At 36.4% G+C, this 26,534-nt stretch overlaps 1 long non-coding RNA gene and 1 pseudogene across 1 annotated transcript in view; one reads left to right on the top strand and one right to left on the bottom strand.

Moving 5' to 3' along the window:
• Window positions 1-26,534, bottom strand: part of LOC137215117 (uncharacterized) — a 1,036,631-nt gene that overhangs the window by 811,165 nt on the left and 198,932 nt on the right. The gene's annotated exons all lie outside the window — the stretch shown is intronic.
• LOC137214687 (mitochondrial import inner membrane translocase subunit TIM14 pseudogene) lies at window positions 7,524-8,010 on the top strand (annotated as a pseudogene).

Raw genomic sequence — 26,534 nt, 5'->3', positions numbered from 1 at the left:
GGAAAAATAGGAAAAGGGCAACATTTTTGTCACAAGCTGCACAGTGATATTAAACTGAACACAGAATTGTTCCAGCCTCATTTCTTTCCCAAATTAGAGTAGGCTTTAAAAAACATTTTTTTAATAGTTATTCAAATGCCATGTAACCATTGTACAGCAGGGCTCTGAATTTGTCAAGAAATCTCTCTAGATTTCTGCTCTGGGCTTGGGGCAGTGGAGTGAAAGCATTCTTTGATGCTTAGAAAATTGCATTGTGGTTCTATTATTTTCACTTTAATATTTTGGAAAATGAGATGAGGTGATATTGATTTCACCCCATTGTATGTATTTCAGAGAATAAATGAATAAAAACGCTAATCAAGAGAAATTTTGATGATTGAGTCATAATTACCTAAAACTTAAATGTTGTGGTAGAAATTAGTGACAGTTAAGAGCTAGTGAGTCCTTCATTTCATTAAGGCTTTCATTCTTCCTTGGGTCTATCTGTCTTGCACCAAATACCCTAAAACCTGTTTCAGCAACTAAAGGAGAAGGGAGGTCTGTATTTTTAAGGAATGGTCTTCTAGGGTTTTGGTTTTTGGGTTTTCTTTTTTTTTTAAGGTTGTCACAGAGTGGATTCTGTAAACAGAAAGTGTGTGAAAAGGTGTCACAATTTAGTGGCATTTTCCAATTAAGTCTTCAGGGTTAATTCCTTACACTTAAAAAGGCACTTCTGACTTCTGCTTTCATTGTTTTGCCCCCTTTACACCACAGAGCTTCTTCCAACCCCACAAGAGCTGACTTCCTTCCTCCAGTCTCTAAACGCGACCAGCAGGGGGGCCGATGAAGTGCTCATTTTTCACATCAGTCTTATAAAATTGCTTTCCCCATTAATTGTATCCATGGAAACAATACATTTGGCTGGGAAGGGACTCCTGAATAAAATTTAATGGGATTCTCAAAAAATTTGCAGGCTAGGGGGAGATGCAATGATCAGCCATTCTAGCAATCCAAGTTTTAGCCCAGTTCAGGATTAATTTCTTGTTTTCAAAAACTGAACTGAACTGAATCCAAATTAAGCTAAGGTCATAAAAATGTAATTTCACTCTCTGAAAAAGAATTTTACAGGGGAGGGCAAATAGAATTTTTGTTTCAGAAGTACTGTGTAATTTCTAATATACCTCCTAGCAAAAAACAATCATCAGTACTTGCCTGAATGGCAGTTCTTAATACCCAGGTTCTAATAATGTAAGCATGACTTGATCTGGATAACTGATCAGATCTTCTAAGCAATGCCCAGGCACTTGCATTATCCTTCAACCATCCCTACAATCTCCTCCCCTCTCTGTCCTAAGCAGGCATTCTACAAAGTCACATCATTCCCTCTCTCTGGCTTTTTTATTCTTACCTCTCCCTCAGTGCTTATAACCCTTCGGGCAATCTTGGTTTTAATTTTTTTTCCTTAGCAGGTAAAGTGTCTGTATTATAGAATCTTAAGCCAGGCCTTTATACACCCATATTTAATTTGGAAAATATGTGGGTATATACCGCTCATTATGGGATTAGTTACCAGCTGCAAGTCTGCCACTGTGGGAAGCCAATTTGTTGTTGTTTTTTAATGTGCCATTTCTTTACATTAAAAAAAAAAAAAAAATTCCATTCAAACCCCTTGGATGCTTCTCTTAGAATTAGACTGATATGATCTAGATGAAGAAAGATATGACTTTAAATCGAATAACAACATATGAATTTCAAATTATCTGTGACTTTTTTCTAAGCCCCAAATCATTTCTGCTTCTGGGTAAGTAGGTTAAAATTTTTAAATATGTAAGAATCCAGACTTAACATTTCCCCTTATACATATTATCCTTTCCCTGAAACAAAATGATGTTCCCACTCTATCAAGTCTTTCCACACGTGTGAGCTTAAAAAAGCTTTGTTAATGCAAAATCAAGAGGAGAAATCAGGTCTGTATTCCTCTGGCCAGAACCCAAGGTCAGCCTGTGAGAAAATAAATGGGTGCTGGTTCTTAAGTGGAGCGCATTCCCGACGAGGCTCTCCACCCCTTGCTCTTTAGGGAAAGGTCAGACACAAATGAAACTCAGGAAATGTAAATCCAGCAAGAATCAGGGCTACAAAAAGCCCTGGAAGGTAGAATCCCCAAGGAAATGAGACTCAAGATATAGTGTCTGAAAGGCAATTCTCTTAAAAAGCATGATGCCCTGGTTCTGTTATCCACTTCATTTGATAAATCTAACTTAGCTTTTGCTTCTACTGTCATCTAAATTCTAAAATTCTTAATTCTCAGAATTTTCTGAGGCATCAACAATCATCCAACTGCAACCAAACAGATACAACTTCTCTAGTATCAACAGTAACAATGACAAATTTATCTAAAGCAAAAATAAAACAAGAGCCTTGAAAATGTTTGTGCCTTTGGCCCAGTACTTTCTTTCTTTCAGGAATTTATGCTAAACAAATAAATCTTTGCACAGTTGATACATTATATGAAAAATATCATAGCATTTTGTAATGCATAATTTATAAAAGCAGATTAGAAACTTTATGTCTAAGAATAGACAATGCATAAAATAAACCATGGTACTTTTGTAAGATGGAATAGTTCACAAAGCAAGTAAAATTAGGCTTATGGAAACTTTTTAATAGAGTGAAGAAATGCCCACTTATGTTAGGGAAAATAAGCAGGACGTAGACATCATTTACATAACTAATATATACAGAGAAGAAAGACTGAAAGGAAATGCAAAAGCTTCACAGTGATTATTTTCTTTGTAATTTTCTATACTTCCTAAATTTCTACGAGTATCTTTTTATCTCATACATAAAGAAAACAACAAAAGTTACCATAAATGGATCTACATACATATACTTTAAGAGAAGCTTCAACGAAATCAACCCCTAATTTGGTCTTCTATAAACTGAACAGATAGAATAGGCAGAGAAATGTTTGCTGGGATGTAATACAATTCATTCCATAGATGTTCCATGCAGTGGGCACTGTGCTATATGGATGAGGAATATTGCCTTGGAAAGCTCTCAGTTGGTGTAAGGAGGGGTAACCATGTAAAACTAAAACTGTGCACCTAAATTCACCATAAATGAGACACAAGCCCTGCCTTTGAGCAGCTCAAGGGAGACGAAGTTCATCAAATTATTGCTACATGGTGTGAGAAGAATTGTAAAAAATAATTTTTAAAAAGCAGTGGTTTTCAAATTCAAGCTATGCCAGGGAACTTCAAGGGTTACAAAAACTACGCTATTTTAATTTCTTCATTTAAACAGCACTTATTTCTAAAATGGTATTTTAAATACAGGCACACACAAGAATATTATATACCAATATTATAATATTCATATCTGAAATTTTCACTACATTACATTATGCAACCAGGTTAACTTGCTTCCTCTGTGAACTGTGAATAAACTATTTCTAACCATCCTTATTCAAGAGATTACAAAAACAAGCTTCTTAAGCAAACAAACAAAATCCTAAAACTTGCAACTACTTATAGATGTGAATCAGAATTCTCTCAACATGGGAATCTAAAACAAACAAGTCACTTGCTCAAGGTGACCTCAAGCTGTAATTGCCCCCATACTCTCCAATTATAGATTCAGATTTATAAAATCAACTTAATCTAATTTATTACAACTGCTTTTTCAGCAGGGGAGGTGCTGTTGATCATATAGAAATCATTTGGAAACAAAAAGACTTTCGATGCTTGAAAAAAGTTTCAAAGTGAGTGATAAGCTATGGTCACGGCACAGTGAAGACATAAAGGAAGCAATAAAATAAATGCAAGCTATCTTATCACATTTGAAAAGTGGAAATTTTTACTTTTCATAATATTTAGCCAAAACTAATTTTCATTGTGTATTTTTCCCTAATTTTCATGACAAAGGAATCGAATAGGAAATACATGGATCACTACTGTGCAATATCAATAGTTCTCTTGGTTTTAGGTCATTCAAAAATCAACTGGAAGAACCTACTTTTAAGTTAGAAAAGAAAGGTTAGAAAGAGACATTGTGCTATGGAAATGCAAATATCCAGTTATTCTGGTAACTGTCCAAAGGCAACAAATAGGAAAGCAGCCCATGTCACCCAGATCGCCTGTATCCCTGCATGAGACACTGAAGTAGATTACAGGGATTGTCCTGAGGTGACAAGAGTCCCAAGGGACACCTTGCCTCCTGCATCCATTAGGAAGATTTTGGCTTCAGGTAATAGAAAAACATAACTCAAATCATGTGGGCATTTATTATCAATCACAACATTAAGTAGCAGAGCAACCTCCAGGTTTCCTCTCTCCTTCTTGGCTTCGTCTTCCTATGTATTGACTTCATCCTAAGATGGATGGCAAGATGACTGCAACAGTTCCAAGTACAATATCCAGAACCAACCATAGCCAGTGAAAGGACCATCTTTTCCTCATTATATGGGTGAATAAACCTTTTCAAGAAAGCCCCAAGCAAAATTTTCCTCCTGCCAAAATTGTATTACATGCCCATGCCTAAACCAGTCATTGGCAAGGGAACGCTCTATGACTGACTTAGATTAACTGGAACCCTAGAGCAGGAGATGGGCCTAGCTTCTTCTGAAGCACATAGCCATGTATAAAAATGGTGGAAAACCAGATCAATGAAGTTTCTATCGGGAAGGAGGAAGTTGCGATGACTATTAGGGTGTGGCTGCTGTAAAGAAGCTAAAGAATAGGCTTGACACTGTTGTTCTGGCTGGTGACATGGTAACAAACCATTTGGACTAGGAGGGAGCCATGTTGAGAGGCAACTCACTCATACAAGAAAATGCTTATTGAGGTAATTATACACATAAAATTATTAACTGGGTCAACTATTCCTCCTATAACCATGTGTTCATTGTTGCTTAAACCTTTTTCTTAACATTTTAAGAGTTGTAAATTATTAGGTAGATATGGCCCCTCCTCAAGCTGGATTAGGTAGATCCTTCTGAGATCTCACAGCAGCCTCCTGTTACCTGAAGTATATTACTTACTTATGGCTGCCTTTTTATTAGAGTTCCATATAGTTCTATTTATCTTCATTAAGAATTCACCTATATTCTTCTGAAGAACAGAAACCATGTCTTATTCATTTCTTATCCCTCCCTATTAGTTACAATACTCAACATAATGTCTTAAATGTCTGTTGTATGAACTAAGAGATTTGATGTTTACAATGGTATAAAGTTCTAATCCATTGTATTTCTATCTTCCTCTCACAATTTTACTCTGTTCCTTTATTCCTTAATGTTCAGAATTTTTGTTATACATCCAGTGTACTTCTCATTACTAATATTTTATTAGTCTTTCAAATTATTAAGATTCTATCCTGTTATACAATTCTTTCACCTCTAAGAAGGTAGCCCTGGCAGAGATGCTCACAAAGATACATAAAGATATTCACAGAAAAATCATTTATAATTGCAAAAAAATCAGAAACTTAAGATGCAACAACAGGGATTGCCTAGATAAGTAATACATCCATTCTGTGGAAAATAACTACTAAAGAATCATGGTTTAGAAGATTAATAATGGCATAAATTTCATGATAAACTCTTAGAGGTACAAAAGCACTTAACAAAACATATATATATATATATATATATATATACACATATGTATATATACACACACATATATAATATGCCCAAGTTTAAAAAAATAAAAATTGGAGGCCTTTCCAGCAAAGATAGCAAATTGATCTGAGGTGTGAAGTCTCTCCTCCCACTTCAAAGACATCTAGAAATTCTACATAAAATTTGAAGAACGTTTTCAAAGTACACAGCTGGAGTTTAAGATAAGAAAAATACATTTCTAGGGGCCAGAAAAATAAGCCATGTGTCCCTCAGGAAGAAATGGATGTAGATTGTGGCAATGACACAAAAAGTCAAGATTCTGAGTCCTGAACTTCCTCCAAGAAGCAAGACCGGGGGTGAACTAGAAGTAGAAAAAACTCCCAACAGGATAAAGATAAGGTTTGCCTCAAGGTACAGCAGGAAGCAGAGTCAGTCATGACAATTTTGAATTCCCTGCCCTGCAAGGCATGTCAGCAGAGTGTAAAATTCTTTGAGCTATTAGCAAAGTCCAAACTAAAAAATTAGTATAAAAAGTGGTCCAAACCTGGGAAACCCATACATCCACAGTAAAACACAAAACTGTCCCATAAGGGTGCTTCCACAATCCAGCACATACCTATAAATATATAATTAGTACTGATGAACTCAGAAAGACTGCAAAGAATACAAAGCAATCCAATGCTATAAAAGTTTGCAAATGCAACAAAAGCTCATAATCAAATGACTCTGAATACTAAAGCAATTCAAAAAGAATTTTAAAATAAATGTTTATAGCCATTAAGCAGATGAAAAAGATAATAGATTCCACATGGCAGGATCAAGGTACAGGCATACCTGAGAGATACTGCAGGTTCAGTTCTAGATCACCACCATAAAGCAAGTATCGCAATAAAGAGAATCACATGAATTTTCTGATTTCCAAGTGCATGTAACAGTTATATTTGAACTCCACTGTAGTCTATTAAGTGTGCAATAGCATTGTATCTAAAAAAACAATGTACATACCTTAATTTTAAAATACTTTGTTGCTAAAAAAAATGCTAACCATCATCCGAGCCTTCAGCGAGCTGCAGTAGTAATATCAAAGATCACTGCCACAGATCACCATAACAAATATAATATTAATGAAAAAGTTTGAAATATTGTAAGAATTACCAAAATGTGACAGAGACATGAAGTGAGCAAACACTGTTGGAAAAGTGGTGCCAGTACACTTGCTCAGCAGGGCATCGCCACAAACTTTCAATTTGCAAAGAACACAGGATCTGTGAAGTGCAACAAAGTGAAGCACAATAAAACAAAGTATGCGTGTATTATTAAAAATGGAAAAATCTGAAAAGAATTCTATCACTGGCAAACAAAACAATAATATGTTAAAGAGCACACAACACAAAGAGGAAGAGAAATTTATTAAATTGGAAGATAAGTCTAAAGAAGTCACCTAGAATGTACCACAGGAAGTTTAAATAATGGAAAATATGAAAGAGAAATTTAGACAGAAGATCCAGCATATGATAGTTATCTGTGAAAGACACTACAGTGAACAAAGAAAGATATAATATTTTTAAAGTTTTCAGAAGTTAAGATATAAACCCTCAGATTGAAAGAGCTCCTTAACTCCCCAGACTAAACAAAGATACAACACTGTAGTGAAACTACAGAACACCAAGAAAAAAGAGAAAAAAGTGTGAACGCTGCAAGAGAGAAAAGATAAACTACCTTCAAAGGAACAATAATCAAACCAATAGGACTCCTATCAAAGGCAACAATAGATGCACAAATAATAAGATGCACAAATATATTTTCCCCAAAATAATAAGGGAAAATAACATAATCTACAATTCCATACCTAGCTAAACAATCATCTAAGAGTTCAAATAAAAGCAGACTGTCCAATATATAAAAACTAAGAACTTGGGCACTCCCAGGGGAGGCAGAGGAGTCGAGCGGGAACCATGGCCAGTACAGTCATAGCAGTTGGACTGACCATTGCTGCAGCAGGATTTGCAGGCCATTATGCTTTGCAAGCCATGAAGCATATGGAGCCTCAAGTAAAACAAGTTTTTCAAAGTCTACCAAAATCTGCCTTCAGTGGTGGCTATTACACCTTCAGAGGTGGGTTTGAACCCCAAATGACAAAACAGGAAGCAGCATTAATACTAGATGTAAGCCCTAATGCCAATAAAGGAAAGATAAGAGATGCTCATCGACCAATTATGCTTTTAAATCACCCAGACAAGGGAGGATATCCTTATATAGCAGCCAAAATCAATGAAGCTAAAGATTTACTAGAAGGTCAAACTAAAAAATGAATTAAATGTATGATGAATTTTAAGTTCTCACTCATTTATATATATGAATATCAGCTTTTTATAATAAAATGCCTTAAAGCTACACATTTTTAAAATTAGCATAAGCTAAATCAAAGCCTTGTTATAAATTTGAGGATTTAAAATCAGATTATAGAATATTTGTAGGTTAATACTCAATAATTATGGATAAATGCATGCCATCTGAAGTGTTGTTCATTACTCATTTGTCAAATAATTTCGTACCTATTTCAAGACAAAGTGAAAAAGAGAGTCTCTCCCTAAAGGAATCCCCAATCTGATGGGAGACAGATAAACTGATAATTAAAATACAATGTGATAAATATGATGGAATTAACACGTGTTGTTATAGTAGGGGATCATCTCATTGGGACAGAAGGCTGTTCAAGGAACAGAGGACTCCCCCAGCGACTTAGAACCTTGAACTTAAAAATGAATTTAGCCAAAACTTAACCTAAGAAATTGATCTAGGTATGTATTTATCATACATATCTTCCTCTGAAATTTTTTGGAAGTGTTTGAGAAGGATGGGTATTAGCTCTTCTCCAAATGTTTGATAGAGTTCACCTGTGAAGCCATCTGGTCCTGGACTTTTGTCTGTTGGAAGATTTTTAATCACACTTTCAATTTCATTACTTGTGATTGGTCTGCTCATATTTTCTACTTCTTCCTGGTTCAGTCTTGGAAGCTTATACCTTTCTAAGAATTCATCCATTACTTCCAGGTTGTCCATTTTATTGGCATAAAGTTGCTTGTAGTAGTCTTTTATGATGCTTTGTATTTCTGCAGTGTCCATTTTAACTTCTTTTTCATTTCTAATTTTATTAATTTGCGTCCTCTCTCTCTTTTTCTTGATGAGACTGGCTAAAGGTTTATCAATTTTGTTTATCTTCTCAAAGAACCAGCTTTTAGTTTTATTGATCTTTGCTATTGTTTTCTTTGCTTTTATTTCATTTATTATTTATTTTTATGATTCATTTCCTTCCACTAATTTTGGGTTTTGTTTGTTCTTCTTTCTCTAGTTCCTTTAGGTGTAAGGTTAGATGGTTTATTTGAGATTTTTCTTGTTTCTTGAGGTAGGCTCGTATTGCTATAAACTTCCCTCTTAGAACTGCTTTTTCTGCATCCCATAGGTTTTGGATCATCGTGTTTTCATTGTCATTTGTCTCTAGGTATTTTTTGATTTCCTCAGTGATCTCTTGGTTACTTACTATTGTATTGTTTAGCCTCCATGTGTTTGTGTTTTTTATGTTGTTTTCCCTGTAATTTATTTCTAATCTCATAGCATCATGGTCAGAAAAGATGCTTGATATGATTTCTATTTTCTTAAATTTACCGAGGCTTGATTTGTGACCCAAGAGGTGATCTACCCCGGAGAATGTTCCATGTGCACTTGAGAAGAAAGTATAATCTGCTATTTTCAGATGGAATGTCCTATAAATATCAATCAAATCTATCTGGTCTATTGTGTCATTTAAAGCTTGTGTTTCCTTATTAAATTTCTGTCTGGATGATCTGTCCATTGGTGTAAGTGAGGTGTTAAAGTCCCCCACTATTACTGTGTTACTGTCGATTTCTGCTTTTACAGCTGTTAGCATTTGCCTTAGGTATTGAGGCACTCCTATGTTGGGTGCATATATAATTGTTATATCTTCTTCTTGGATTGATCCCTTGATCATTACGTAGTGTCCTTGTCTCTTGTAACAGTCTTTATTTTAAAGTCTATTTTATCTGATATGAGTATTGCTACTGCAGCTTTCTTTTGATTTCCATTTGCACAGAATATCTTTTTCCATTCCCTCACTTTCAGTCTGTATGTGTCCCTAGGTCTGAAGTGGGTCTCTTGTAGACAGCATATAGATGGGTCTTATTTTTGTATCCATTCAGTGAGCCTGTGTCCTTTGGTTGGAGCATTTAATCCATTCACATTTAAGGTAATTATCGATACGTATGTTCCTATTACCATTTTCTTATGTCTTTTGTTAGTTTTTGTAGGCCCTTTTCTTCTCTTGTGTTTCCCACTTAGAGAAGTACCCTGAGCATTTGTTGTAGAGCTGGTTTGGTGGTGGTGACTTCTCTTGGCTTTTGCTTGTCTGTAATTCTTTTGATTTCTCCATCGAATCTGAATGAGATCCTTGCCGGGTAGAGCAATCTTGGTTGTAGGTCCTTCCCTTGCTTCACTTTAAATATATTGTGCCACTCCCTTTTGGCTTGTAGAGTTTCTGCTGAGAAATCAGCTGTTAACCTTATGGGAGTTCCCTTGTATGTTATTTGTCATTCTTCCCTTGCTGCTTTTAATAATTTTTCTTTGTCTTTAATTTTTGTTCGTTTGATTACTATGTGTCTCAGCGTGTTTCTCCTTGGATTTATCCTGTCTAGGACTCTGTGCTTCCTGGACTTGGATGGCTATTTCCTTTCCCATGTTAGGGAAGTTTTTGACTATAATCTCTTCAAATATTTTTTCACATCCTTTCTCTCTCTCTCTTCTCCTTCTGGGACCCCTATAATGCGAATGTTGGTCTCAGAGATCTCTTAGGCTGTCTTCATTTTTTTTCATTCTTTTTTCTTTATTCTGTTCCGTGGCAGTGAATTCCACCATTCTGTCTTCTAGGTCAGTTACCCGTTCTTCTGCCTCAGTTATTTTGCTACTGATTCCTTCTAGTATATTTTTTGTTTCACTTATTGTATTGTTCATTTGTTTGTTTGTTCTTTAATTCTTTTAGGTCTTTGTTAAACATTTCTTGCATCTTCTCCATCTTTGCCTCCATTGTTTTTCTGAGATCCTGCATCATCTTCACTATCATTATTCTGAATTCTTTTTCTGGAAGGTTGCCTATCTCCACTTCATTTAATTGTTTTTTGGGGGTTTTATCTTGTTCCTTCATCTGGCACATAGCCCTCTGCCTTTTCATTTTGTCTATCTTTCTGTGAATTTGGTTTTCATTCCACAGACTGCAGGATTGTAGTTCTTCTTGCTTCTGCTGTCTGCCCTCTGGTGGATGAGGCTATCTAAGAGGCTTGTGCAAGCTTCCTGATGGGGAGGGACTGGTGCTGGGTAGAGCTGGGTGTTGCTCTGGTGGGCAGAGCTCAGTAAAACTTTAATCTGCTTGTCTGCTGATGGATGGGACTACGTTCCCTCCCTGTTGGTTGTTTGGCCTGAGGGGACCCAGCACTGGAGGCTACAGGCTCCTTGGTGCGGCTAATGGTGGACTCCGGGAGGGCTCATGCCAAGGAGTACTTTCCAGAATTTCTGCTATCAGTGTCCTTGTCCTCACGGTGAGCCACAGCCACCCCCTGCCTCTGAAGGAGACCCTCCAACACTAGCAGGTAGGTCTGGTTCAGTCTCCTGTGGGGTCACTGCTCCTTCCCCCTGGGTCCTGATGCACACACTACTTTGTGCGTGCCCTCCAAGAGTGGAGTCTCTGTTTCCCCCAGTCCTGTCAAAGTCCTGCAATCAAATCCCACTAGGCTTCAAAGTCTGATTCTCTGGGAATTCCTCCTCCTGTTGCTGGACCGCCAGGTTGGGAAGCCTGATATGGGACTCAGAACCTTCACTCCAGTGGGTAGACTTCTGGGCTATAACTGTTCTCCAGTTTGTGAGTCACCCACCCAGCAGTTATGGGATTTAATTTTATTGTGATTGCACCCCTCCTACCATCTTATTGCAGCCTCTCCTTTGTCTTTGGATGTGGGGTATCTTTTTTGGTGAGTTCCAGTGTCTTCCTGTCGATGATTGTTCAGCAGTTACTTGTGATCCCAGTGCTCTCACAACAGGGAGTGAGTGCACGTCCTTCTACTCTGCCATCTTCCCTTTCTATTGACTACACAGTTTTTTGTTTTAAGAAGTTGGAATTTGTTTCCCTTCTTGGAAGGGAACATTGATATTTAACTGCTTTTAGAGACTGTCATCTCATATATATAAAATGGACACATGGCTATAAGACACCATATAGGAAATGAGTAGTTATGTATTTTATTTTATATACCAATCTACTTTACTGTGAAAAGACAGAGGTTTGAATAAGAACTTGTGAAAATCTGTAGTAAAATACCTTAAGCTGTTAACTGTAAGGCATGGAATAGGAGTTGCTCAGTGGATTGGTTCTATGTTGTGGACTACTTAAGTCTGCATTTGTTACTGTGCTAATAAACAATATTAAAACAAAACAAAACAAAAAGCAAAAAAAGGCATAGTAGGCAAATACTAACCAAAAGAAAGTGAAATTGCTAAGAATGGAATGATTTATAACTAAATGATTATAACAGTGATTATCTCTGTGAGGAGTGATAAGTGATTTTTATTATGTTCTTTATATCTTTCTAAATTTTTTAAATGAAAATATACAATCTGTATAAATTTAAAAATTATTTTTAAGGACTTTATTAATATAGCATAACTAAGAATAACCAACACTGCATGTTATGCCAATCCCTATCAAGATACATGTATTAAATCATTTAATCTTTATAACAACTTAAAGAAGGAAATACTGTTATAATATTTTTGCTTCATTTTGCAGATGAAGAAACTGAGGCATAAAGGGATTTAAATAACTTGCCTGAGGTCAAACAGCTAGTAGAAACAGGACTAGGTTAGGAACTAAATATATGTGGGTACTAGAGATAGACATCTATGTCCAGGTCTAACATGGAAGATACAACTCAGAATTTTCAAAGATTGCTTTTTCATTTTATTTTTTCCAGTAAAAAATATTCCAATGAGAAGATATATTTAACATTTACAATACTACTAACAGTAGAATTCACAGGCAAAATAAAATCCCTTCCTGTAAGTTTGTTCACGTGTTTATACTCTAGAATTATAAAACAGAAGTACCACTGTGTCTACCAATGTTTATTTCATGGCTTTTTCCAGTTAAAATGTATCACTCCTGTAACAGATACAATTCTATTTTTGCACTTTAATTGCTTCTGGTTGGTGTCAGCAAAGTGACATTTGTAAAAGTTTAACCAGGTTTTAATAATAAAAACTTAGACAATATTTCCATCCATGTTTTGAAATTCTGGGTGTAAAACACATGGCTAAAACTATCCTCTATTTGGATATGATTGTCTTTCTCAGATTTTATTTCCCTTTTCTTTTTAAACAAATATATAGTTTAGAATGAAATTTAAGATAACATATAGTATATTTAAAAATAATTTCTATTGTACAACCACAAAAAAAAGAAAAAAGCCACGGTAGAAACTACTTTCACCTGTATTTACAGTAGCCTCCCCCTAAGAAAAGAAAGAAAAGCAAAAGAGAGTCATCATTTATAAGTAATGGATGCATTCCTAACCAAATGGATACTGAAAGAAAAAGGAGCATTTTTCTAGCTATATCAGAAAGGGCCTTGCAAACAGCACATAGACAATTACAGTTCCGTGAACATTCAATTGGCCACCTATCTTGGCTAAATTACAATAATGTGCATTTGGCAAATCATATCATTTCACAAAGTCATTTTAAATGTACAATGTGCATTTCTTCTCTTACCTCTCAAAATAATTCTCTAGAATGTGTCAAACTTAAAGAAATATGCAGATACACCGTTGGATATCCTGTCATAACCAGGCTTCACAGGAAGCCAGAGCACCTTTCTCTAGCTAGACTTCATATTCCTAGAAGGAACCACCACCAAGATGCACTTCTGTCTACACTGACACTGTCATGGTAGCATGTTAAGCATGTTGGAGTCGATGACATATTTGTCAGAGGCCCTATTTACTGAAATAAAGACAATGGCAAATGGTTGATCAACACTTCTCTTTCTATTGTCATAAACTCTCAGCAGATTATCCTTTCCAAATAATGAGTTAGGTTTATAATTTTCAAAAGCTAAGATCTTTTTGATACAATTTCACACTATATAATATTCTTCATATTCATTTATGATATCACACTATAAGGTATCAAAAAGTGATTTTGAGAAATGTGGGTGGAGGCATCCAAATGCATAGTTATAATAGATGTACATGGGGCTCTGGAATATAAAACTAATGATTTCATTTGTCTACTCCTGATGTTATTGGAGAGTATTATCTTATGCATAATTAACAGGGTTTTGAAAGGCTGAATATAAAATATTATAGCATTTCTTGTCAGCTTACATTGGGAACTCTACTGTAACTGACACAAATAACCTATAAAGGTGCTTTCTACCTAATCTGGAAAAATTGTAAATATTATACTGTGTTGGTACATCGTTGTTTTCGCAGATATTCATGCAGAGAAAGAGTAACTATAAAGAGCAAAATAAAATCCATCTGAAGGCTATTATAAATACTGGCTCACTTACATTTAACAAGTGACAATGCCTATTGACCCTAAAATTGTAGAAATTAAACTACCGGCTTGACCATATAAATCTCATGTGTAACTACAGAAAACCATAAGTGTCTAATTCATTGGCAAGTTTCTCACCATAACTTATGCCTGTGGATCAGTGGTACAGAAACTGGTAGAAACATTATAAGCCACACAAATACTATTAACAATAAACATGGTGGCTTATGAAACCTGGTCGGTAGCTTCTCTTTCATCCACCTGAGGGGTCACCCAAATAATACTATCTTCCATTCCTGACTTTTTAAATTCAAAATCATCAATGATTACAAGTCTTATGTATAATATTGCAATTAATATTCTGAAAACTGCTCATTATGGGGTAGGTAGTTAACAAGCAGATTGCATGGTCTGGGTCAAGTTGGAGTTGAGGCACTGAGACTGAAATAAAGGCAAGAAAGCACTGCTGAGAAGACAGGTGACTACACAGAGAAGGAACTGAATTACTGGATTTTGAGACTGGAATTATACTACACTCAGCATCAACAAATATGTGTGCCAGGCACCGTGCTAGGTGTTGTTTTCAAACATTTGAACAGGGTCACTTAGGAAAATTACACATTCCCTGAAGTTGCACATAAGAAAATATTTTCAAACAAAACATTTCCTGGAGGGAGGGATAACTCAAAAACTAAATATGCGATACAGTAGGATCTTGTTGTCCATCCAATCTATATGTAATAGCTTGCATCTTGTATAGAAATGTAAGATTTTTGTGTATTGATTTTGTATCCTGCAACCTTACTGAAGTTGTTTACTAGGTCTAAGTTTTTTATATACATTCTTTTTTATATTTTTAATATACATTCTTTTTTATTTATATACATTTATATATTCTTTTTCTTAATGTACATTCTTTTTTATATTCTTTTCCATTATGGTTTATCCCAGGACATTAAATATAGTTCCCTGTGCTATACAGTAGGACCTTGTCCATCAATTCTATATGTAATAGTTTGCATCTACTAACCACAAACTCCCAGTTCATCCCTCCCCAAACCCACCCCCCTTGGCAACCACAAATCTGTTCTCTATGTCTGTGAGTCTGTTTCTGCTTCGTAGGTAGGTTCATCTGTGTCATATTTTAGATTCCGCATGTAAGTGATATCATATGGTATTTGTTTTTCTCTTTCTGACTTACTTCACTTAGTATGATAATCTCTAGTTGCATCCATGTTGCTATAAATGGCATTATTTCATTCTTTTCTATGGCTGAGTAGTATTCTTTATCCATTCATCTGTCAATGTACATTTAGGTCGTTTCCATGTCTTGGCTATTGTGAATAGTGCTGCTATGAACATAGGGGTGCAATGTATCTTTTTGAATTATCGTTTTGTCTGGATATGTGCCCATGAGTGGGATTGCTGGGTCATATGGTAATTCTATTTTTAGTTTTCTGAGGAACCTCCATACTGTTTTCCACAGTGGCTTACATTCACACCAACAGGGAACTGTGCTCAATGTCTTGGGATAAGCCATAATGGAAAAGAATATAAAAAAAGAATGCCTATATATTTATAACTGAGTCACTTTGCTGTGCAGTAGAAATTAACACATTGTAAATCAACTATACTTCAATAAAGTAAATAAATAAAAACAAAAAACTCAGTGTACATACTCAAAATAATTAAGCCTATTCTTTTAATTAGAAGGGACAGATATTTTTAAAGGGGAAACATTTTGGTATAAGGTCCAAAGACTTTAAATATCTTGTCCCATTTTAGAAAATAAGAAATAGAGCACTTTTCTTTAATAACCATTTTAGTATGACACAAACTGGCTTTAAATCCACTTTTTTCTAGAACAGCACATACCAGGCAGTCAGCAAAGAGTTGAGAGAATGAGTGAATATTTTAGCCACTTTTTATTTATCAAAATAAAAAATATAACCTAAAATCCATTCCAAGGGACTTCTGAACAGATAACTATTGGATATATAAAATAAATTAGGACATAGTTTTGCTACCAACCATTAGAGCAAGATCAAGACTGAGATAGCATAACCGCTTCTGACTACAAAATAGCACCATTGCAACAAGATTGTTCACTCACTCATGATAATACAAGGAGTTCAGGACAAACTTATCTTGTCCAAATAAAAAGCCATAAAAACTGACAGATGCTTCCTTTTTTGGTGAGAAAACATCCATTTTGTAACAATCTATAACCCTTTTGTAATCATCAGTGTGCAGAGGATAAAGATCATTCCCTCTCCTTGGGGGTATGGTCCTTGAAAAAAATTTTTTAAAACAACAGGTACACTGTGAGAAGTACATAACAGGAAATGACACAGTAAGAATCCATTGATGCCACATATAAATGAGAGAGACAAGTGACTCACGCCTTCTCTAAACCATTCACAACAAACTTTTTTTTTCTCATTTCATCAATATGAAACCACATAAAAGAAATTCCAGCTACTAACCACATTAAAACGTGAGTTATTTGCTGGAGACTTGATAACATTGAGGGGGCAAAAAGTCAACATTCTTGCCAAGTGAAAGCATAAAAAAAAAAAGTCTCTTACAGTTACCTTCAAGGTAAAATTAATTATTAATTGGCAAAGCCTGGACATGGAATGATTGCTATCAATATTTTAATATTTTCAGTGCTAATTTCATTCTCACCATCGTAGTTTGTCTATGAAGAAGCAAGAGAGGTCTATTTACTTTTAGTGAGGCTTGCTATAATGATCACCTTAAGAAGGCCACCAATGCTTTGAAATGCTTTGAATCTTCCTCTTCTTGAATTTCTAATATTAAACAAACTGAAAAAATATTCCCATTTCATTCACACAAATGAACAATTCTACCATTCTTAGGTGGCTCATGAAGATTAGATGCTAATTTCTGAACAAGATTAATTTTTTAATTCCCACTCACCAGTACTGCAACTCACACTGTGTTAAGACTTGTATTTTCTCATAAAAGTTTTGTGATCATTTGTAAAACTTGAATTTTGAAATTAGAAAGTTAATTTACCAGTTACCTGAATTCAACCTAACTCATCTCTAGAGCCAAGCCTGCAGAAATGCCTAGATAAAATTCAGCATGTTTCAGGTTTCAGCAGAACGGTGTAAAAGAAACCTTAAGGATTGAGGAATGAATATGTCACAAACAGGACATGGATGAAGAAGAATTAGGAGCAGTCTGCTTTAGCTCCTCAGGGTCCATTGTCCCAGAGGGAAAAGAGCATCTTCTGAACCTGGAAATATGAGCCCAAGAAAATCTCAGGTTCAAGGTGACCTCCAATTTGCCTCAGGGATAGAGACGCAACCCTTAACTGCTAGTACCAAGGCTCCAGGGCAGATAAGGGGAGAGTCAACAGAGGTTTGGAATTGCCCATGGCATTTAAAGCCTAGAGGGGCTGTTCTGGGGGGACAGTGTTCACTAGAAAAGAGTCACATTAGACTATATATATAAAGGCTGTCTACTGCCATGTGGAACCCTGAGAGTATAGGGGCAATGTCTCAGGCTAACCTGGACATTGGCCCCAGATTTGCCCTCATTTTCCATTGTTAACATCATACACCTCTATGCTTCTACACATCTTCCTGACCGCCAGCCTGTGACTAAATACTTCAGTTTTACCTGTGATGCTGTCTCACCTCAGACAGCAGCTGCATCTGACTGCGTTACTCCTGTAAGCCCCATGGCCCATTACAAACCTGGGCATCTGGCCAGGTAGGTGGGCAATGTCTTCGTCAGCCACTGCCTGAAAACTGGCCATCCTTCTCAGCTCTTACCTCTTTTTCACTCACCACATTGAAATAATCACTAGATGCTACTGATTCTATCTTTCCAATAGATTTCAAATCTGTCCATTTCTCTATCCCCATTGGCACACCTGCCTGGTTCATCTAGGCCATCACTGCTCTTGCCTCTTAACAGCCTCTTAACTCACTTCCTGCGCCAGTCGAACCCCTCCAATCCTCCAATCCATTCTCTGTACTGCAGCACAGTGGTGTTACTCACAACTCATCCCAGCATGTCACTCTACAAGTTAAAATATTTCAGGGCTCCCCATTGCCCTCAACATAACTGCCAAGTTCTGTATCATCCATTCAGGATTCAGTCCTCACTTATCCAACCTCATCTCTCACAAGCTCAACAACTTCTGCAGCACTTCCAAATGCAGAGACCCATGTTCTTTCTCACCTATAAGTCTTCTGTACTTAGTCTAACCTCCCCTTGTGTGACTAAACTAAATCTCCTCCAAGACATGATATGTCAAACAGATACAGCTCATTATACTTTGTTCATGAACTAACCTTGTTTGTAATAGTCTTTTATTACTATTTCTCTTGAGCTAATATTTCTAAAGACAAGAATATTCATAATCTATTCATAGGAATCCTAATATTTATCAAGCACCTACTATATTCTTGTCACTGTTATACACATTTATTTTTATTAACTTATGTAATCCCCAGAGCAACCCTATGAGTTGATCCAGTTATTATCCCCATTTTATAGATGAGGAAACTGAGACACAGAATGATTAAGAAAAGATGATACAGCTAATAAGTGGAGGATCAAGATTCAAACCATGGTCATAACATTCGAGTTAGCTACTAAACTTCACTGTTACTCCAGAGACAGTCAAGAAGAGCAAACTACGTTTCAATTCCAATAAATGATGGCAAATGTATGTCATCTGACATTAATAAATCTTTCAACTTCAGGGTTGAGGGTAGTTATGATGACTAGACTGCAAATTTCTGTAAGACTTACCTTTGTGATGCAAACATCACATCCCACTAGCTCAGTGCACACTTTACCAGGGGAAATTTTCCCATATTACGTTAACATTTTTTTTTTTTTTTTTTGGCCGCACTGCATGGCATATGCAGGATCTTAGTTTCCCAACCAGGGATTGAACCCGTGCACCCTGCAGTGGAAGCCTGGAGTCTTAACCACTGGACAGCCAGGGAAGTCCACAGGCCTACTCTGAGAAACAATAAAGTAGAAATATCACACTATAGAATTATGCTGCTGCCAAAACTAAAAGTACATTATTAATGGTACAGAAAAATGTGGGTTCCCAATGCTTTGATATCTAAACTGTACGTCATTTTACCATTTATAGTTTATTAACAAAATTAGATGCAGCTTTTTTTGATGCAGCCTTTTTTATATTAACTACTGTACATTTTTCTGATGTTAAATCAATACAGTTTCCATTTTTCATGCAACAGAAATTTAGAAAATTAAATACATCAGACAAATGGTCATCATAAAGCAACCATAAAGTGAAATCTGAAAGATTAAAATTATGGCTATTATTTCTCATGCATATTTGTATCCTCAGATAGTAAAACTCCTAATTGTTTGCCTTGGGTTCTTTTAAGTATAAAAGTAAAATATGGATTAACAAGTTTGTCTTTTCCCGCTTCCAGAAGAAAAATAGTAATTCCTGGGTACAGAATATGTGGTCAAATACTTGACTGATTGACTCCTGTAATAAGCTTGTTTAGTTGCTAAAATATCTAATACTTAGTATTGTAAGATGAATCTTATGTAAGAAACTACTTAAATCTGATATAGTTAACCTTACTAAAAGTCATTTGAGGGTTGGGCTTAAAAATACAAGCATTTTAGAAATAACTGAAAAAATAGTTTTAGTAGTGTAAAGCAAAACATTTTAAAAGTAGCCTTTGTGTACCAGACTATTCATTGATTCACATATACTTATGGAGCACATACCATGTGTTGGCTTGGCAGTAGTTGTTTGACAAACACCACGGAATGAATAGGCCTTGTCTCTGCAGAGCTATGCTCCAGTGAGAGGTTATACTATCACACAATGAGAATCTCAACATGGCGGCATGGTGGGTCACCAACATGAAGTTAACTAGGAAACTATAAATTCACTAAAATGTGTCTTCCTACCTTCCCTTGCCACCCTCCCAGATGCTGCCCTAAGTACAGCCTCCTATCATTCTCACTTAAGCCTGATCTCTAAAGGAGTTTCTACTCCAAATTATCCTTCTCCTTTATCCCAGATTTAAATTCCATTCCCTCCAAGCTCAGTTATTGGCTGGGAAGAGCCAAAGAGATGATTTGCATTAGGGCGGGTTTGACTGATAGCTGCCTGCATTTTTTTCTAATGGTATTTGCTAACCCAGAGGAATGACTCACCAATCGAAAAACTTAGGCAATAACAGATGCTAAAGGAAAGTAGGGTTATTCAGGGAAGAGGAGTTTTCTGAGTCCTGCAAAGACTCTGCTTAGGAATTTTTGCCTCTGGCTATGCATAAATTAGCCTTGGATGGCATCACCTTTGCGAAGAAGCTGTAGCCCACAATGTTCAGCAAAACAAATGTTCCAAAGGGTGGGGATAAAGAGTGAAATCCCTAATGAATAACAGGATGGAAAATCCAGACCATAATAACCAGAAACAAAACAAGTCCTGAATGATATTTCTATTTCCACTTATTTGAAAATTATCCAAATATGCATCTGATACTTCTTAGCCCTAACATCCTGTCTTTGGAACATCCCATAAATCCATTTCAATGTAACATCAGGGTCTTTTAATCCCAAGATTTTAAAGCCAGTAAGAGAATTTATTTAATGCCATAAACTGAAAGCTTGCTCTATTCAGAGCATGGGCCCTCTTCCTTCTGGTGAAAAACGAACAAGTGACTCTTTGAAATCTTGCCGTGTTGACAATGGTATTAAATTTTCAGGTTGCTTAGGCTTCATGAAATCATAGGATGGGTAATAAGTGTTAGCCATATAACAAGCGTGAGATGGGTCAGCTCCAAAAAGAAAGGTCCTTAGATCGTCTTCACTGATTTCCATGTCTGTTCACCACCTTGCCAACTAACAGCATCACTAATATGTCCAGAATTTTATTTTTCCTCCAATTAAACCAAGTTAGGGCAAAGTTGTACACTGAGCAAGGGATAACCACTGGATGAGCTAACAACACTAGCTTTTTTGGGATTCAGCCCTTTTCTCTTAAAAATAAGTTCCAGAAAAATGCTCTGTTTCATGAAGACAGTTTGCCTCCTACTTACAAATGTATGCTGATCAGAACAAACTCATGCTTTGTTAATAAATTAAACAAAAGTGCTTTTAAAATTCAACCACAATGAAACATATCATCCAGACCTCATTATTTGCCATTTCCATGCCTCTTCAGGATTTCTGAGTACTCCCTCATGTGTGTCAAAGTGACAGGAGAAAAATCTGTTCCCAAGCTACTTTTAGCCAAGTAAATACTTGGAAACTCACTGTGTAGCTAAGAAAGCATATCATTATGGCCTTTTCAAAGACATCCTGTAAACATCCAGCATTGAACGAAGTAGACAAGCTATTTTCGAAAAGAGCAGAGGCCTACTTTTTTTTTTTTTTTTAATTTTTACTGGAGTATAGTTGATTTACAATGTGGTTAGTTTCTGCTGTACAGTAAAATGTATCAGTTATATATATATCCACTCTTTTCTAGATTCTTTTCCCATATAGGTCATTACAGAGTATTGGGTAGAATTCCCTGTGCTACACAGTAGGTCCTTGTTAGTTACCTATTTTATATATAGTAGTAGTGTGTATATGTCAGTCTCAATCTCCCAATTTATCCCACCCCCCCTTTCCCCCCGGTAACCATAAATTTGTTTTCTACATCTGTGACTCTATTCCAATCCCAATCCTGGGCATGTATCTGGAAAAAAACATAATCCGAAAGGATACATGACCCCCAATATTCACTGCAGCACTGCTTACAATAGCCAAGACATGGAAGCAACCTAAATGTCCATCAACAGAGGAATGGATAAAGAAGATGTGGTACATATATACAATGGAATATTACTCATCCATAAAGAAGAATGAAATAATGCCATTTGCAGCAACATGGATGTTCATAGGGATTATCACACTAAGTGAAGTAAGTCAGACAGATAAAGACAAATATCATATGATATCACTTAGATGTGGAACCTAAAAAAAGGTACAAATGAACTTATTTACAAGGCCTACTTTCAATTTCAGTGAATGCACGGCCATTAAAAAGAGACTCCTATATGTTCGCTGTGAACTATCCCAGTGGTAATAACCAACAGTCTGTATTTTAATTGTCCCCTCAATTACCTGTATCCCCTTCTAGAGTGGAAGACATAGACTTGAGGGCATGGATTGTGTCTTGGTCACTTGTGGGAACAATGTACCAGCATATAGTAGGCACACAACATTAACATTTGTTCTATGGATGAACACCACTCAGAGGGGTGATGGAGTAAATTAAAACCAGCTACACTATAAAGGAATTACAGAATCCAAGCTCTCTGGACCTTGGGGTTCTTTTCTCAAGAGGCCAAATCCTTTTCATGCAACTGTGAGCAGGTGCAATGGACATTTGGGGTTAGGGAGTGGGAATCTGGCAGTAAGTCTTGGCAAGCTTACCCCTATTGGCAGTCATGGTCCTCTTAACAGGTCAAAGAAGTTAGTCTATAGCTAAAACAAGGCCTAGATACAGAGATAAGTAAGCAAGGAAGAGATCAATTACTCAAAATGTGAATTCTTAAATAATTTAGAAACCAAATGTGTTGCCTGGTTAAATTTTATATTTCTATAAACCCACATAGCCTGTTGGGCTGCCACTGAATGAGGCATGCTTTCATCTAACATTTGGGTTTAACATCACAGTGTTTTCTTCCTTAAGAATTCGTAATCAAGAAATGACTCTATACCTTATGCTTAGCTAGGGAAAGACTTAGAACCATTTTAGATTGGAGCAGGAGAACGAAGAAAGAGAAAGGGTAAGAAGAAATAGTAGAAGGGAGGCAGGAGGAGAGGGAGGTGGAAGAGGAAGGGAGAACAGGAAGAATAAGAAAGAGGAGGGGGTAAAGCTCCACAGCTGGTTTGGGTAACCTTGGCCATAGTTAGGTTTTTGCAGTGTTCTCTAATCTATTGCTGAAGGTGAAGTTGGCCTTACTTTGCTGAAATGGTAAAATTTCAATGAGAGGCCAAACCATGAGCTCTGATACAGAGTTACAAAAGGGTAGAAGGCTTCAAAGTAAAAAATATGAACTGTGGTGATTAGAAGATCAACAAATATCCAATCCTGAAGAACAGAGGATTGACTGGGAAAAAGGAGATGATGACAGTGATGGAGATGTCTATAGTGGTGATTATGATAGTTATGACAGAGCTTACCAAGGCCAGGTAAGCTCATTTGGTCCTCACAACTATGCTATCAAGTAGATCCCATTTTTGTTATTCCCATTTTACAGATGAGGAACAGAGAAGTAAATCATATATACAAGTTCACATAGCCAGCAAGTGGCATTGCCAACCTATTCATCCAGGAAGTCTGGTTGCAAAATTCTCATCCACTATATTAGTTTCCTGTAGTCACTGCAACAAATTACCACAAACTTCATGAATTAAAGCAACAGAAATTTATCTCTCATAGTTCTAGAAGCCAGAAGTCTGAAATCAGTATCACTGGGCTAAAATCAAGGTGTCAGCAGTGCTCTCTTCAGAGTCTCTAGGGAAGAATCCATTCCTTGCTTCTTCCAGCCGCTGTTGGCTGCCAGCATTCCTTGGCTTGTAGCCACATCACTCCAATCTTCAAGGCCAACATCTTCAAATTCCTCTCCACTCCATCTTCACATGCCTTCTCCTGTGTGTGTGTGTGTGTGTGTGTGTGTGTGTGTGTGTGTGTGTGTGTGAGAGAGAGAGAGAGAGAGAGAGAGAGAGAGAGAGAGAGAGAAATCTCCCTCTGTCTCCCTCTTTTATAAGGATACGTATGGTTGCACTTAGGGTCCACCCAGAATCCAGGATAATCTCCTCATCTCAAAATCTTTACCATAAGCATACTGCAAAAACTCTCCAAATCAGGTAACATTTACAAATCAGATAATATTTACAAGTTCCAGGTGTTAGGACCTCATAAATTTGGGGTGGGGGGAGAGGATTTTTCAGTCTACCACACCCACTCTACTCTGCTGTTGTAGTTTTCAATGGTTCGGATGAGCTTTTTTAAAAACTTGCATATGGTTATTGCACATATATTAATTGAAAGTTTCCAATGTAGCAGATTGGAAGATCTAAATTGGAGATCATTTAGTTTTTAAAATTACACAAACACGCTAAAGACTACTTACTATAATTTAACACTCTTCTTTAGGTCACTGATTTGTCATTCAAAACCTCAAACTTGTATGAGGGTGACGGTTGTAAAGAACAGTCTCTTGGGTCTATCCCTGGCCACTGAGATTCAATCAACAACTGCTGGAATAACACACCTAGTAACACATTACTATTATCACGTAATCTCAGGGCTCAAAACTCTTTTAAGAGCTTCCCATAGTGCAGCACATGTGATCAGCAGTGTCCTCCATCACCCAGCACCACTGACTCCCCACCCTTCCTATCTCATTATCACCTGTCCTTCAAAACAGTCTCATGTTTTTCCCAACTAATATAAACTTAATCTTCTGTTTTTCTCATGGCTCTCTGTTCACTTGGGAAACTTACTTCCCCTTTCAACAACCCAAGTCCATCATTTTCTATGAGCTTAGATTAAAACTTATTTCATGCAACAAGCATATGAAAAGATGGTCAACATCACTCATTAGGGAAATGCAAATCAAACGCACAATGAAGTATCACTTCACCCCCATCAGGATGACTACTACCAAGACAAAAAACAAAAAACAGAAAATAACAAGTGTTGGTGAGGCTGTGGAGAAATTAGAACAATTGTACACTGTTGGTGAGAAAGTAAAGTGGTGCAGCTGCTGTGGAAAACAGTGTGGAGGTTCCTCAAAAAATTAAAAATAAAACTACCATATGATTCAGCAATTCCACTTCTAGGTATATATCCAAAAGAATCGAAAGCAGGGCCTTGAAGATGAATTTGCACACCCATGTTCACAGCAGCATCATTCACATTAGCCAAAAGGTGAAAGCAACCAAAGAGTCCATCAACAGATGAATGGATAAGCAAAATGTAGTATATACATAAAAGGGAATATTTTCAGCTTTAAAAAGGAAGAAAATTCAGACACATGGTATAACATGGAGGAATCTTGAGGACATTATGCTACGTGAAATAAGACAGCACAAAAAGACAAATACTGTATGATTCTACTTATATGAGGTACCCAGACAAGTAAAATTCATATAGACAGAAAGTAGAACAGCGGTTGCCAGGGGCTGGGGGAAGAGGAGGATGGAGAGTTGTTACTTATTGGGTATAGAGTTTGTTTTACAAGATGAAAAATTTCTGGAAACTGATTGTACAACAATGTGAGTGTACTTAACCCTACTGAACTATACACGTAAAAATGGTTAAGATGGTATGCTTTATGTTTATTTTACCACCATTTAAAAACTTTTTAATGCAAAGAACTAACTTATTTCATGTAAAAAGCTTGTCTACCCTAATTCAGATAGCTCTTCCCTGTCTATGCTGTTCTATTATAATTGTAGAGAAGTTTCAAGTCAAGGAATTGGTGCTCCTTGACTTGAAACTAACAAGCTTTCCTTCTTCCTAAGGAAAAAGATTGTTTTCTCTCCTTTGTTATTTCTAAAGTACTCAATAGGGCACTCTTCAGATAGAAAATTGAATTGATCAAGTGACCAGTCAAACTGATATAAAATTTTATAATACCTAAAAGAAATAGACTGAACAACAACAAAATTAGCCAAAAAAGAAAGAGTACTGCAAGAATAATGTAAAAATAAAAAAGATATTAAAATGAGGACCATTTTTTCTTCCATTATTTACCAATGATAAAATAACAAGACATACTTGGTAAACTTTCATGTATATGGAGGTGCTTAATTTCTGTTTCCAAGGGAAAATTTGGTTAAATACTTAATGATATAGTTTAGATCAGTGGGTCTCAAATTTGGTGTGCATCAGAATCACCAAGAAGGTTGTTAAAGCAATTTGCTAAGTCTAGCACTCAAGAGATTTTGATTCAGCAGGTCTGAGGTGAGGCCTGAGAATGTGAATTTCTAATAAGTTCCCAAGGGATACTAGTACCACTTGTTCAGGGACCACACCTTGAGAACATTGGTTTGGATTTGCATTTTCTTGATTACACAAAGGACATCAGAACATGAAACAGGAAATGTTGGTCCCAGACTGGACTCCCACTCCTTGACCTTTATTCAAAGCCAAAGGAAGACCCTTTGCCTACCACTAGGGTCTTCACTTCACCTACATTCTTTCTTTCAGAAAAGTTGGGAATTGAGAAAGAAACATAATATGTTGGACAGTTTATGGTTTTAGTAG

This window comes from Pseudorca crassidens, chromosome 20 (genome assembly GCF_039906515.1).
Source record: "Pseudorca crassidens isolate mPseCra1 chromosome 20, mPseCra1.hap1, whole genome shotgun sequence".
In the NCBI taxonomy this organism is placed as follows: Eukaryota; Metazoa; Chordata; class Mammalia; order Artiodactyla; family Delphinidae; genus Pseudorca; species Pseudorca crassidens.
The sequence above is the reverse complement of the archived record's forward strand: the minus strand, read 5'-3'. Positions and strand labels throughout refer to the sequence as shown.